The following is a 14,062-nucleotide window of genomic DNA, read 5'->3' as shown; positions in this document are numbered from 1 at the left end:
GTAATGTAGGCCTCTGTCCGCAGGAAGCTGCGCAGTGGAGCTGCAAGAAGCTACAACAGTGTGATCCTACTAGGACATGCCCATGGAATGATCAGCAAAATGTAAAATACTGTCCAAAAAATTTGAAAAGCCTGACACAGTAGCACAAAACAACAGTGGTTACTGTGCATCAGGCTTTTCAAGATGTATGGAAAAAGTGGAGAATTGGTAACTTATATTGAGTAAAATAAAAGATAGAAATTTTTGTTATTATTAAAAGGTGCCATAGCTGCTTTGCTGTGGCTATACAGGGCTCCATTGGTGCTGTGTCGTCATATGGACGCAGCACCGGAGAGCGCCATAAGGCCATGCACCATGTGGAGCACGTGGTGGTGTCATGGAGTCCTGGGGGGGAGTCAGGGCATGTGCTCTGGATGCAACACTCCGACCCACCCCCAGGCCAGCCTTAATGGCCAGTCTGAAGAGGGCCTTATTCAGGGTGGCTTCAGAGCAGGGAGGGGTACCTTGCCAAGAATCCCTCTCAAACAAGGATATTGCCATCATCCTCTCCCATTCTGGACTTCTACTTTACTGTACACCGCTATGATCATGCGGAATAGCGGCTATAAAATAAAAATTATTAATTATTATTACTTTACTCAAATGGAGGGCACTTACACACACACATACACACACATTTTCATATGTTATCATCTGGGAAGTAAGAAATAGGCAAACGTAGCCAGACCTTCATGAATCCCAATGCTCTTTTTCACAACTCCTCAGTTTCTTTAAAATTGACACTGCAGCTTGCCACTGTGTGGGATGCAGATTGACCATTCTGGACATAATATTTCACTTTCTCATGTGCCCTGCCCACAATTTTTTTCCTGATGCCACCACTAGTACTACCTACCTTTAATTTTTGGAGGATGGCACCATGACACCAAACAAGATTCTTCTCCTGTTTTGAGTTTTAAGGAAATAAGAAGTCAGCATGTCCCTCACCACTTTTCTTGAAGAAAAGGTCATTCTTATTAGGTTTTGCAGAGGAAAGGAAGAAAAATACCAATCCAGTTTTCCATTGAGTACTCCAAATGACTTGCTTTTTGCTTGATTCTTAGATAAACGGCCTTTAATATCCATTTTTGTCAGAAAGTTAAGGTATACATGTAATATACTACTACTACTACTACTACTACTATAATAATAATAATAAAATTTTACCTACAGTACTCTTCTGTCATTTCATCATCCCTATATTTCATTTTACATTTCAACCCCATTCTTTTAGGCAGCTATCCTATACATATTTTCCCTAGAAGTAAGCTCTATCTGTGTGAAAAACATGCATAACTCTGTCATGTTCATTTTCCTTCTGTACCAGGGGTGGGAAGCAATAGACCATAGGCTTTATGTACCTTGCAAGGCTTTGCTGTCTTTGAGCTTGTTCCCACTTAGGATTTGATACGAATTAAAATAAAACGTTTTAATAAAATCGAATTAAAATAATACAGTTGTTATCCCGCTTTCAGAATCGCTTTATTCATCGTTCCCATCTGCTTATTTAAATCGAATTTTTTACTTGCAAGCGTTCATTAAGCGTTCTCACTTGGCATGAAATCGGTGTTAAAAAAAGCAACTCTTCTCCTCCATACCATTATTGTGGATTGTCAATCAATAGTACGTCAGAATGACGTAACGTAACCCGGATTATTTGGAAGAATTTAACTTTCGTCAGCGTTTCCATTTCATTGACCGTTTGTGAAATGATGTATTTTTGGCGGTTTTTTTTTTTAAATGAACCAATCAAGGCACTAACGATCAAACGTCATAAGCGCTGTCAGCCTTATACATTTTCCCTCCGATTTAGTAGGAAACCAAAGCTCTCTCCAGAGGAACTAGGGATAGGTTTTCCAGGGCAGCATCCCCGCTCTCAATGTCTCCTAAGAGCAGAAATCAATGGGGGATGCTTCTGGCAATGCGATATTAGTAGGAAACCAAAGCTCTCTCTCCAGAGGAACTATGGGATAGGTTTTCCAGGGCAGCATCCCCCGCTTCATGTCTCCTAAGACAGCCAGGCAGAAATCAATGGGGGATGCTTCTGGCAATGCGAATTAGTAGGAACCAAAGCCTCTCCAGAGGAACTATGGGATAGGTTTTTCCAGGGCAGCATCCCCGCTTCATTGTCTCCTAAGAACAGCCAGGCGAAATCAATGGGGGATGCTTCTGGCAATGCGAATTTAGTAGGAAACCAAAGCCTCTCCAGAGGAACTATGGGATAGGTTTTCCAGGGCAGCATCCCCGCTTCATGTCTCCCTAAGACAGCCAGGCAGAAATCAATGGGGGATGTCTGGCAATGGCGAATTTAGTAGGAAACCAAAGCTCCCTCCAGAGGAACTAGGGGATAGGTTTTCCAGGGCAGCATCCCCGCTCATGTCTCCAAGACAGCCAGGCAGAAATCAATGGGGGATGCTTCTGGCAATGCAATTTAGTAGGAAACCAAAGCTCTCCTCCAGAGGAACTATGGGATAGGTTTTCCAGGGCAGCATCCCCGCTTCATGTCTCCTAAGACAGCCAGGGAGAAATCAATGGGGGATGCTTCTGGCAATGCGAATTTAGTAGGAAACCAAAGCTCTCTCCAGAGGAACTATGGGATAGGTTTTCCAGGGAGCATCCCCGCTTCATGCTCCTAAGACAGCCAGGCAGAATCAAGGGGGTGATGCTTCTGGCACATGCGAAGGTATTAGGAAACCAAAGCTCTCTCCAGAGGAACTATGGGATAAGGTTATTCCAGGGCACATCCCCGCTTCATGTCTCCTAAGACAGCCAGGGCAGAAACAATGGGGGGAATGCCTCTGGCAATGCGAATTAGTAGGAAACCAAGCTCTCTCCGAGAACTATGGGATAGTTTCCAGGCAGCATCCCTGCTTCATTCTCCTAAGACACCCAGGCAAACCCTTCAGAGAGCACAGAGATCAATGAAGGAGCTGCTGGAAAAGCAGGGAGGGAGCATCTCCCAAAGATTCTCTTTCCAGGGTGGAGGAAAGCAGATTCCGTTTGAGAAAGAGAGGGAGAAAGGCTTCTATCCCCCCCCCCCCATTGATCAGAGCCCTTCCCTGTGGGCGAGATCAGATGCCTCCTCGCGAGGGCTTCCCTTCCTGCCTGGGCGAGATCAAGCCCAAGCGGGCAGGGAATGCCTCTTTGAGAGGAGCCTTCCCTTCCTGCCTCTCCTCTTAGAAATGGGCTCTCCCCCACAGAGGGGAGGTTGCATCCACGGGAGAAGCCTTGTATCCTTTGCAGATGCAGGCGCTTGAGCAGCCGGGTTCAGGCGCTTAAGGCTGAGAGATTAAGCGTCTGTAAACCATTAAAATAAAATAAAAAATAATCCTTATCTCTTATTGAAAGACACACAGCGGACAAAGGGGGAGGGAAGCAAAAATGGCGACAGCCACGACGGATGGGGACAGAAAGGGGCAACTCCCCCAAGTGACAGCCCCCACGCAGTCAGCTCCTCCCATCCTTCTAGCCCTATTCCAATGCTATCGTTCTCATCTAATACTCCGGTTCTAAACTCGAATCAAGGGAAAACAACTAGGTAGGACCCTAGTGTTTTTTTAACACGCGTTAAATGAGGAAAACACAGATTTAAATTTTTATCCCGCTTCTGGATTCGATTTCTAGTGGGGACGATTCGGGTTTGCTCTAGAACCGTTCTAGGTTAAATCGGATCCTAAATATGAACGCCACTCCTTGGATTCGATTCAGAACGCGGGGTTTTCCCCTAGTGGGAACAGCTCTTTAACCTCCGGGGAGTCATCCTCAACACTCACAAAATGTCATCAAAAGCCCTTGGAAAAACTGCCTCAGAGGCCTCTTGGATGTGCAGTCGTGGGTTTAGGGAAATGGAGGATGAAAATTGTCATAAGCTACTTCTTAATTCATGAAATGGTTGATGCTTGGGCTAAAGGACCCAAATGCATCTCTGACACTCACTATTGTTCAGTCTCACACACTTCTTTTCTTTCTGTCTGCAACTATTGGTTTTTCTACTATGTGTTCCATCCTTTACTCTCCCTTTCTACTAGTGACAGCCCCTTTTTCTGTTGCTACCTCCCCTCCACAAGTTTTCTTTCCAATTTTGTATCTTTTTAACAGACATTTCCCCTCCATCTGGTCTTGCCTAAAATATTCTGGTCAATAAATCTCCTTGAATTTGTATGCCAGCTTGGATTGAAGACTGTCAAATCATCACATCCATCCTGGTTAGAGGCACAAATCCTTGGCTTTGTATTTGATTCCACTCTTTTCTTTGGAGATCTTTGTCTACAAATCAGTTTGTTGCCAAGGCCTGGTAAGGATGAAGTTGTACTGACCCCATGGCTGCTTTTAAAGTTGCTTTGCTGAGAGGTGAACACCAACAGACATCTCTGGGTAAAGTAGTTTATTTGTCTGTTACTTTATGTCCAATTTTCATGAAAAGAAGGCAATGTGTAGCAGAAACAAAATCACAAAAGGTTTAATAAACTTTCAAAGTCAAATAGTTTTGATCATTTTTCTATCCTAATTACTGAAAACTCTTTTTATTTCTGGCTTGTCACGCCTCTTCAAATCTGCAATGCCACATCACTCTTCTTGGTTATTCCTGCCATTTGATCTGTAGTTTGTCAAAGAGTTTTACGAACAGCATATAGCTGACATTACGGAACTCTATTGATGAATCTACCTCAAATAACTTGCGGAAAATTCTTTGTCAGTCTTCTGAAGATAGTATTTTGTAAGGGAATAAAGCAGGCATCGCGAACCTACGGCCCGTGGGCCAGATCAGGCCCGCTGAGGCCTTCGGACCGGCCCCAGGCCAGTCCTGTCGCCGCCGCCATCACCGCCATAACTGTGGCGGCGCCTTTGGCTGCTTATGTGGCCAGCCAGCCAGCTGGCCGGCCATCCACCCACTCCTCCACCTCCACAGCCCCGGGAGTTCTTGCCTGCCCAGCTTGTTGTGCGCACGCACGCACGGGGCTCACAAAGAGCAGCTCCTTCCCTTGAGGCTGGCCGGCCAATAGGAAAAGGCTGGGGACGGGGCTGTTCCAGCCCCAGTTGATCATTGGCCAGCCTCAATGGGAAGATAGGCTTCCCAGGAGAGGGAGAAAAGGAGGGAGCAAGGAGCTCAAGCCTCTCCTGGGTGAGCGGGAGGGAAAAAAGGGCATTTCCGGGTGCTGTTTGGTGCCGAAAATGAAAAAGGAAGAGAAGGAGGTAGGTAGCCATTTCCAACATGTATCTTCCTCTCCTGTATTGTTGTTGTGTGGGTTCTTGGCCCCATCTGGTGGTCTGCCTTTTTCTTTTTTACTGCCCTGTGGTGTGTTTGTTGTGGTTGTGGTGTTTGTTTGAGTGGGTTCTTGGCCCCATCTGTGTGTCTTACCTTTTTTCTTTTCCTGCCCTGGTGATTGGTTTGTGTGGTTGTGGTTGAGTGGGTTCTTGGCCCATCTGTGGTGTGGTGCCTTTTTCTTTTCCTGCCTGTGTAGTGGTTTTGTTGTGGGTTGTGGTTGAGTGGGTTCTCTTGGCCCCATCTGTGTGTGTGCCTTTTTCTTTTCCTTTCCCTGCCCTGTGGTAGTTTGTTGTGGGTTGTGGTTGGTGGTGATGGTTTCTTGGCCCCCACTGTGTGCATTTATTTTTCCCTTTTCGTGATTTTATTAACCGAGGGCAAATCCACTTCTTATAAACCACCTTGACATGTTTCAATATGCATTGCAATAAAGCCTCTCTGTCAGGGATGCTTTGATGTGAGATTTTCCTGCAGGGCAGGGGGGTTGGACTGGATGGCCTTGCGTCTCTTCCGACTCTGTAATTTATGATTCATTAATTTGCAAGAACCCATGGAAATAAAGCCAGTTGAAATGCTCAAATGCGCTGTCATGGTGTGTTTTAGGGAATGGGGGAGGGGGGGCTGGCCAGAAAGGGAAGTACATTCTTGCCATCTGTCAGGAATAATGCCAAAAGTCCTCCATTTTGATTCATGCCTAAAAAAGCAGCAACTTTTTTGCATGTCCTCCATTTGGAAAATGTCCTACAATCTGTCCTACATTGTCCCGGTGTGGAGACAAATTTTTGGCTTCGGCCCCCAGTTGTCTGAGGAGACAGCAACCCGGCCCCCGGCTCAAAAAGGTTGCTACCCCGGGAATAAAGTCCTTTTCAGAACTCTCCCACCCTCCTGATACATAAAATCCTGCTTTATACTCCCACTTCCTGATGGAACTTAGCCATCAGATACCAAATTAAAAAATGAAATGTCAGCACTTTAGTTTGCAACTGTGTGGGTCTATATGGATCCATGCCCTCAGTTTGGAAAATGCCCGAGAGGGATGGAGTAGAATTTTGCTTCACTTCATCAATGGAAATCCATTTCTGGAGTGATTTCTCTCAAAATGCTTCTTTTGAAGATCTGACAAGTTTTTTCCTCTTGTCTCACCTAATCATTTGGTATTTTTAGGGATACCACCATTAGTTTTATTTTCATGGAAATGTGATAGATTAACATCTTCATTGCTAGCATTTTTTGCAGCCAGGGCTATCAATGGAAGGCTTGTTCAGATCTACAGTATTCTCCTGACTAAATTAGATGTGCAAAAAATGATACAAGAGGGGAAAAAATGAGGGAGAAGATAGGCTTATCATCCTTCTGAGAACAGTTCACTGCTCTGGTACAGATTAAATATTATAATTCCCCTTAACATCCTCTATATCACATTTCTTTCTTTCCTGAAGTATTTCCATGTGTTTTTGCATTTAGCTTCTGCAGTTTCGCAGATTTAAAAAAAAGCAAACCTTTAAAAAAAGCCCCTTCTGATTATAGTGAAAACGGGATGATGGAGATAATATCCTCCATTTTCTCTTCCTAAAATATGGACATACGTAGGTCATTATAGAAAAACTATATGTTGTGATGAAAGCTTGACTAGGAGTGCAAAACCTACAAAAGCAATCACTTCTAAAAATTTCATCAGGACACCTTTAATATTTCCTGAACGTACCAGCATCTGGAAATGGAGAAAAATAATAAGAAGGTGGTTTGATAATTTTTAAAACTTTGCAACAGTAAAAATCAGGAATCATGAGTTGGGAAGAGACCGCAAGGGCCATCAGTCCAGCCTCATTTGCCAGCAGGAACCCTCATCCAATCAAAGCTCCCCAAACAGTATGACCATCCAGCCTATGTTTAAAGCATCCAAGGAAGGAGACCTCCAAAACACTCCAAGGAGTATTGTGTTCCACTGCGAACAACCCTAATGTTTGAGGTGGAATATCTTTTTCCTGGAGCTTGCATCCATTGTTCCGGGTCCTGTTCTCTGGAGCAGCAAAAACAAGCTTGCTCCTTTTCTCATATGACTCCCTTCAAAATATTTAAAACAAGGCTATCATATCAACCTGTTAACCTTCTTTCTCCAGGCTACACACATCCCAGTTCCCTAAGTCATTCCTCATAGGACACAGTTTCCAGACCTCACCATCTTAGTTGCCCTCCTTTGGACATGCTCCAGTTTCTCCACATCCTTTTTTGAATTTGTGGTGTCCAGAACGGGACATAGTATTTCAGGTGAGCTGACCAAAGCAGAATAGAGTGGCGCCATTACTTCCCTTGATCTGAACACTATACTTCCATTGGGAGAGGTGGGAAATATAAATAAAGAAATTTTATTATGTATTTTATTATTATTTATTTATATTATTTTATTAGTAAGGGCAAATCCTATATGGAAGAGAGAGAACTTGGGAGGAGGAACTTGATTATTTTAGGTCTTTGTCTTTGGCTCAAGCAGCAGTGGGGCATGGGCACATTTATCTGTGTCTGTACACATTTACACCTTCCATTGCTCTGAATGGGAGTCAAGACCAGAATATACAACCATAGAGTCAAGGGTGTATCCCACACTGCAGAAATAAAACAGTGTGACATAACTTAACTGCCCTGACTTAATGCATGTATTTCTAGAATTTGTAGTTTGTTAAGCTGATTTAGCCTTCTCTGTCAAAGGGCCTTAATCACACGTGAAACAGGAGCTCCAATTCGAAGCGAGGGGGGGAGAGTCACTTCGGATCCAAAGCAATTCATGTGATGTATTATCATACCGAGGAACAAAATTGGGGTCTCTTTTGGGCAAAGCAGAGCGATTACACATTGTATTCACACTGGTATCTATACTATGTGGATTCAACTATTCGAATCCGCTCCTTCGCGTGTTTTCAGTGGGGCTTTGGAGGCAGGGGATAAAAGGATAGGATGTAAGGTGCCTGGGGGGTGCTATCGGAGTGAATGAGGAGGTTGGGGATGAAGGGATAGGATGCAAGTGCCGGGGGGGGGGGGCGAGATCAGGGGTGAATGAGGAGGCTGGGGATGAAGGAATAGGAGGACAAAGTACAAGGGGAGCAAGATCAGGGTGAATGAGAGGCTGAAGAGAAAGGGATAGGATGCAAGGTGCCGGGGGGGGGCAAGATTGGGTTTGAATTAGGAGGCTGGGGATGAAGGGATAGATGGGCAGGTGCTGGGGAGGGGCAGATTGGGGTGAATGAGGAAGGCTGGGGATGAAGGGATAGGATGCAAGGTGCTGAGGGAGCGAGATAAGGGTGAATGAGGAGGCTGAAGATGAAGAGAGAGGATGCAAGGTGCCGGGGGGGGGGCGAGATTGGGGTGGAATGAGTTGGCCGGGGATGAAGGGAGGGATGCACGGTGCTGGGGGGGGGGGTGGTGGAGATTGGGGTGAATGAGGAGGCCGGGGATGAAAGGATAGGAAGGCAAGGTAGATGGGGGGGGGGCGAGATTGGGGTGAATGAGGAGGCTGGGGATAAGGGATAGGAGTGCAAGGGGCCGGGGGGGCCAGATTGGGGTGAATGAGGGGCGGGGGATGAAGGGATAGGATGCAAGGTTGCTGGGGGGATGAGATTGGGGTGAATGAGGAGGCTGGGAGGAAATGGATAGGAGGCAAGGTGCTGGGGGGGGGCAAGATTTGGGGGTGAATGAGGAGGCCTGGGGATGAAGGGATAGGATGCAAGGTGCCACACCAAAACCAATTTGAAGTGAAATCAAGGTGAGCCTTGGAAACAATTTTTGTGAATTCGCTTGTTACCGAATTCACAAAAATGAGGAGTCACTACCGATTGACTGTAGATTCCAGCTCAGAACAACCCGCCAATAGAAAGCAATCACATGGTGTATTACATCATGTTTGTAACGTGAATTGCAGGGCTGGACCCACAGTGACTCCGGATCGGAGCTGCAAACCCCTTGTGGTGATAAGGCCCAAAGAGTCTGCCTCTAACTCTGGGGCTAGGCAAACCCTGCCCCACCAATTTGGCCTTAGAGGGAGTAGATGAAGCAGGCACAGCTCTACCAGCCTAACCCAGAAGAACAGATGAAGGCTAACTGCTACCACCCTAGTCACAGAGGAAGGAAGAGGCAAGCACAGCTCCACCATGTCTGTCCAGTAGCAGATGGAGGACCCCTCTTTCCATTCCAACTGCCACCATGGTTTTGAAGGGAGAGAAGAACTGTCATTATTTGCTGACTTGATCTCTTCCCCAGTGCCATTATCTTCTTTTGTGTCAAGTCTTTTTAGTTTGTAAAACCTAAAGAGCAGGGAACGTCAAATTAGCAATCTACAAGTCACTCTGAGAGCCTTGGTGGCAAAAGAGTGGGGTATAGTACTCTAAATAAAGAAAAAAATAATAAATGACAAACCCTAAGATTCCATAGGATGAAGCCATGACAGTTAAAGTAGTGTCAATTGCTTTATTTGTGCAATGTGGCAGGGTGGCCCCAAGACACTTGCTGCTTGGGGCAGAGTATAAAATAGTATCAGCAACTAATGGTGCTAAGGTACATAGTCTCCAGAGCTAGCCAATTATTTGGGCACTAAAGGCAGGAACCCTGGACACTTCCTGCACCTCTAACAGTAAAAATGAAATGAACAAACTAAAATAAGCAGACAATTTACACTCTTTCATGACACCTCACACCATCTTGCCTGAAGCAGTCACCTCACTTTACCTAATGGCCCTGGTAGGAGGAAAATAACCCATGCCAGTTCCATGAAATAATCACCTCAGTCAAGGAAAAAATGCTTTTGGGGATGGGTGAGCTAAACAAGAACGAATAATGTCTATGGGCTGCACTAGTTCTAAATGGAGGCTTCATTTGGAGGCTTCTAGGAGCAATCTTTCTTGCCAAGCAGGGGCTCAGGCCATTTAAAAAATGAGTAAGGAGCTGCAAACAATACAAGCTGTGTGATTTTCACCTGGACTTAAAAATTCCAGAGGCAGTTTGTTATCATGACTCAATTTGTTATTGCAATCGATTGCTCGGGGACGTGAACTCCAGGACAACCACATCCATTGTCTGGGAAAACTATAGTGTGGGTGGGTGAATGAGTGTGAAAAAAAAGACACAGAGACAAGAAGAGAAGGAGGTACTTCAGCTTCAAATGCAATGTGTCTGTTTTCAAAACATGTTAGGTGGAAGGTGGGGAAGAAAATACTCTTACAGAAAAGGTAGAGAGCACTGCTGTTTTACTACAAAATATAAAATTGAATTAATGAATATGTTTCCTTTTAAACCATCTAATCCTAGGACAATTAAATGCAATCTTAAAGTTCTGACATTAAGGATTCAGTGCATTTTAGCCTTTATGCAGTGCACAACTTCATTTTATATACAGTTTGGCCTTCTTATACACAGATTTTAATACCAAGATTCAAGCATCCACAGTTTGCAAATGTTCAAAAAAGTAAAATACAAACATCAAGCCTTGATTTTCCAATTTTTAAAGGGACAACACCATTTTGCTATGTCATTATATTAATGGGACTTGAGCATCCACGGATTTTTGTTATCACGGGGATCTGGGAACCAAACTCCAGTGTATACATGGGTCCACTGTATATATAAAAAACAACACCCTTAGTTTGATCATAAAAATTATTTTTTTACATTCTAAAAACATCTGTTGTTTAACCAGTTGTTGTAACTTTTTTCTTAAGTCTGAGAGTTTTAAGTTTTTTTTTAAAAAAAACCTTTTTAATTTGTTAATATTATTAACTGCAATGTGTCAGGTTAGGAGAAATTGTTTAGAGTAGTAACATGTGTAAATGCCATTGTGCAAGAGTCCATTCACTCCCCATTTGTTATTTCTTTTAAATCATTTCCACCCCAATCTAAATATCAGGTCCTGTGTCTACACTGGCCAGAATACTCCATGGGCAGCCCAGAGTATCCTGGCTCTGGATGCGACTTCTCCACGTTACTTCAGGCCTTCCATTCTGATGCCAGGTGGCTGTTCATGTGCACATCCCACTGTGCCACCACTTGCAGCTGTTGTGGCAGTGAATCACTCACTCCTGAGGTCAGAACAAGGCACCCAACCTCAATGATATGCCTGAGTGCCTTGTTCTCAGAGTGAGCAGCCCACTAGTACTGTGGCCACATTAGGCAGTCCAGTAGGATGTGTTTCAAACAGCCATCTGGTGTTGGAATGGAGGGCTCTGAATCTTCTAGAGCAAACAGAGTTTTTAAGCAGAGTTGGCCTACCACATCTGCAGCTTTGACTTTTGTGGATTTTATTATTCGTGGATTTGATTAATATGTTCTCTCTAGGAATCTCAAGGTCCTCCAAATGCATCTGAAGAAGTAAACTTTAGTCTATGAAAACTCGTGCTGCCAATTTTTTTCTTTCATTTAGTCTCCAGGGTGCTACAAGATCTCTTTACAATAGGTCCTCCAGTGCAACTCTACCAGACGTTGACCACAGAGTTGTGTTGGGGAACTTAGAGGTTCCAAGAGAAAACATTTCTCTAGGCATTTGTAGGTCCTCCAGCATTGATTCTATGATCAACTTCTAGAAAATGGTGGCCATAGGGTTTCACTGGAGGACCTGGAGATTCGTAGAGAAGTGTTCTCTTAGATAAAAAAGAAAAGTGTTGGTTTTTTATTTGTGGTTTTTCCATATTCATGGGAGTCCTTCACCCTAAGCCCAGCTAATGTGGAGGGACCACTGAACATGTCAAGAGAGGTATACCCCAGGTTTGGCACTTAATGGACCAGACATCATCTGGTCTGTTTGCACCAGGGTCAGGGTTTGGGCTGTGTGTCATTCAATCTCCTTACCTAGAGGTTGGTGGGATGCCATTTCATTTGTCTTGTGTGGACAGGAATGGATATAGGCTTCCACTCATTAAACATTTGAGTGAGAATATGTCTACCTAGTGCCACTGTTCAGATCCAATTGCTCCCGCATCTGTTTTAATATTTAAAGAGCCATTGGGAGATCTGATTACATCTTACATAGCTTGGTGCTAGAAGTGCTAGAAGTTTGTTTTGTTTTCAGTGAAAATTAAGGTTCCAAATGGGCTGAAATCACATTTGTTGCACATTGCTTAAAAAGGTCCCAAAGCTTATTATATATTTCCTTTTTTTTAAAAAAAATGTTTCTACATATTATTAAACATTTTTTCATATTATATTTTACAGCTCTGTCAGGCAACATTTCTCTATAATCGATGGAAGCAATCCAATTTATAACATATGTAGAAAACAATCTTTAGCAAACAGCTATATAATGGAAGACTTCTCCAGACCAGCCAAAAGCCTCAGAATATAATGTGAGTTGTAGTTGTACTTTTTGAGGACAGGAATAATATCCACATGATATTCTTCTGGTTCCCACTTTTTCCTCCTGAAACTGTCATAGTAGCTGCATTGTTTTACATGCACTGCAGGGTGTAACACCAGCTGTCCAGGCAGCCATACTTTCCAAATTCACCAGTTGCAGAGGAAAAAATGGGAGTGCTGCAACAAGCTAGAACAATTCATATGATTTTTTTTCCTATGGGCCAAACTCTGTATTATAGGACATGGCCCCAAATGTCAATTTTTCAAGAAACCATGTTTAAATTGGCACAAAGAGGTGGTTCCTGGCAATTTTTGTGGCTTTTTGCATCACACCCAGTTGTATGTGTGCAGTGATTTGGTAAGTGTCACTTGTTATATCACTCCTATCTCTTGAAGAATACATGTTTCAGATAAATTAAACAGACAGGTAATGAAACGCTAAGCTGCAAAAATTACACAGAAATAATCTTCTTTCATCCTTTCCTGAAAGACAATCTTATTCCAGGAAATAGCCTAGAATGCTAATTTTCCATGAAACCGAGTCTGGTCCTCATATTGTAGTAATCCAGTTTAGATCTTACATGATGGAAGATCTTTGTGACATTGGTGTAAACCTTATTCTTTGAGGAGAATGACCCCATCCAGAACAGGCTAAACACCATAGTAATGAGACAGTGTTCTTTCTACAAAAGAGATTTCTGAGGAAATGGTTAAGGAACACGAAAAGGCAATATATCCATAAACCAAGATTATCTTCCACCTACAGAGGCAGAAGAGATTCTATGCTGGTGTCCAAGAGGAAATGAATCTCACACCCAAACAAGACATGTTGGTAATCATTGGCAATTGTAATACAAAAATAGGAAACAGTAGAAACGAGCATTGCTGGAGAATTTGTCCTAGGATCAAGAAAAAAAAATTATTTATTGAAATAGAGGATCCTGGAACCAAACCCCAGGGGATACCAAGGGCCGACTGTAGTATTATAGTTAATGCAGAGAAACAGAAGAAGAAAATGAAAAGGTATAACAAGAGGTGTCTTTCACAATGAGCTGAGAAATCAAAGGAAAATTGAGTTGGGGATATTATATGACCAGCAAGAGAATACAATAATGAAGAGAAATTAAGAAGACGCTGGAAGCAATACATGGAAGAACTTTCCTTCCTTCCTTCCTCCTTCCTTCCTCCTTCCTTACCTTCCTTCCGCCTCCCTCCTCAAATGATAGCCTACGATTAGATTGTGTCTCTGAGGTATTGGGGAGGACAGTACTCCTGGTCTAGGTGGAGTTTGTTTCTGTTTCTTAGCCCAGAAGTATCTTTACCATTCCAGTAATGAGCATAAGTGACTCCCTTTGAGGGACAAATCAGATATATTATTCGCGTCATTTAAATTTGTGTGGCTCAATCTTTTAAAGATTCAGGAGATCG

The sequence above is a fragment of the Sceloporus undulatus genome, chromosome 2 (genome assembly GCF_019175285.1).
Source record: "Sceloporus undulatus isolate JIND9_A2432 ecotype Alabama chromosome 2, SceUnd_v1.1, whole genome shotgun sequence".
Classification (NCBI taxonomy): domain Eukaryota; kingdom Metazoa; phylum Chordata; class Lepidosauria; order Squamata; family Phrynosomatidae; genus Sceloporus; species Sceloporus undulatus.
Note: the sequence above shows the minus strand (reverse complement) of the source record.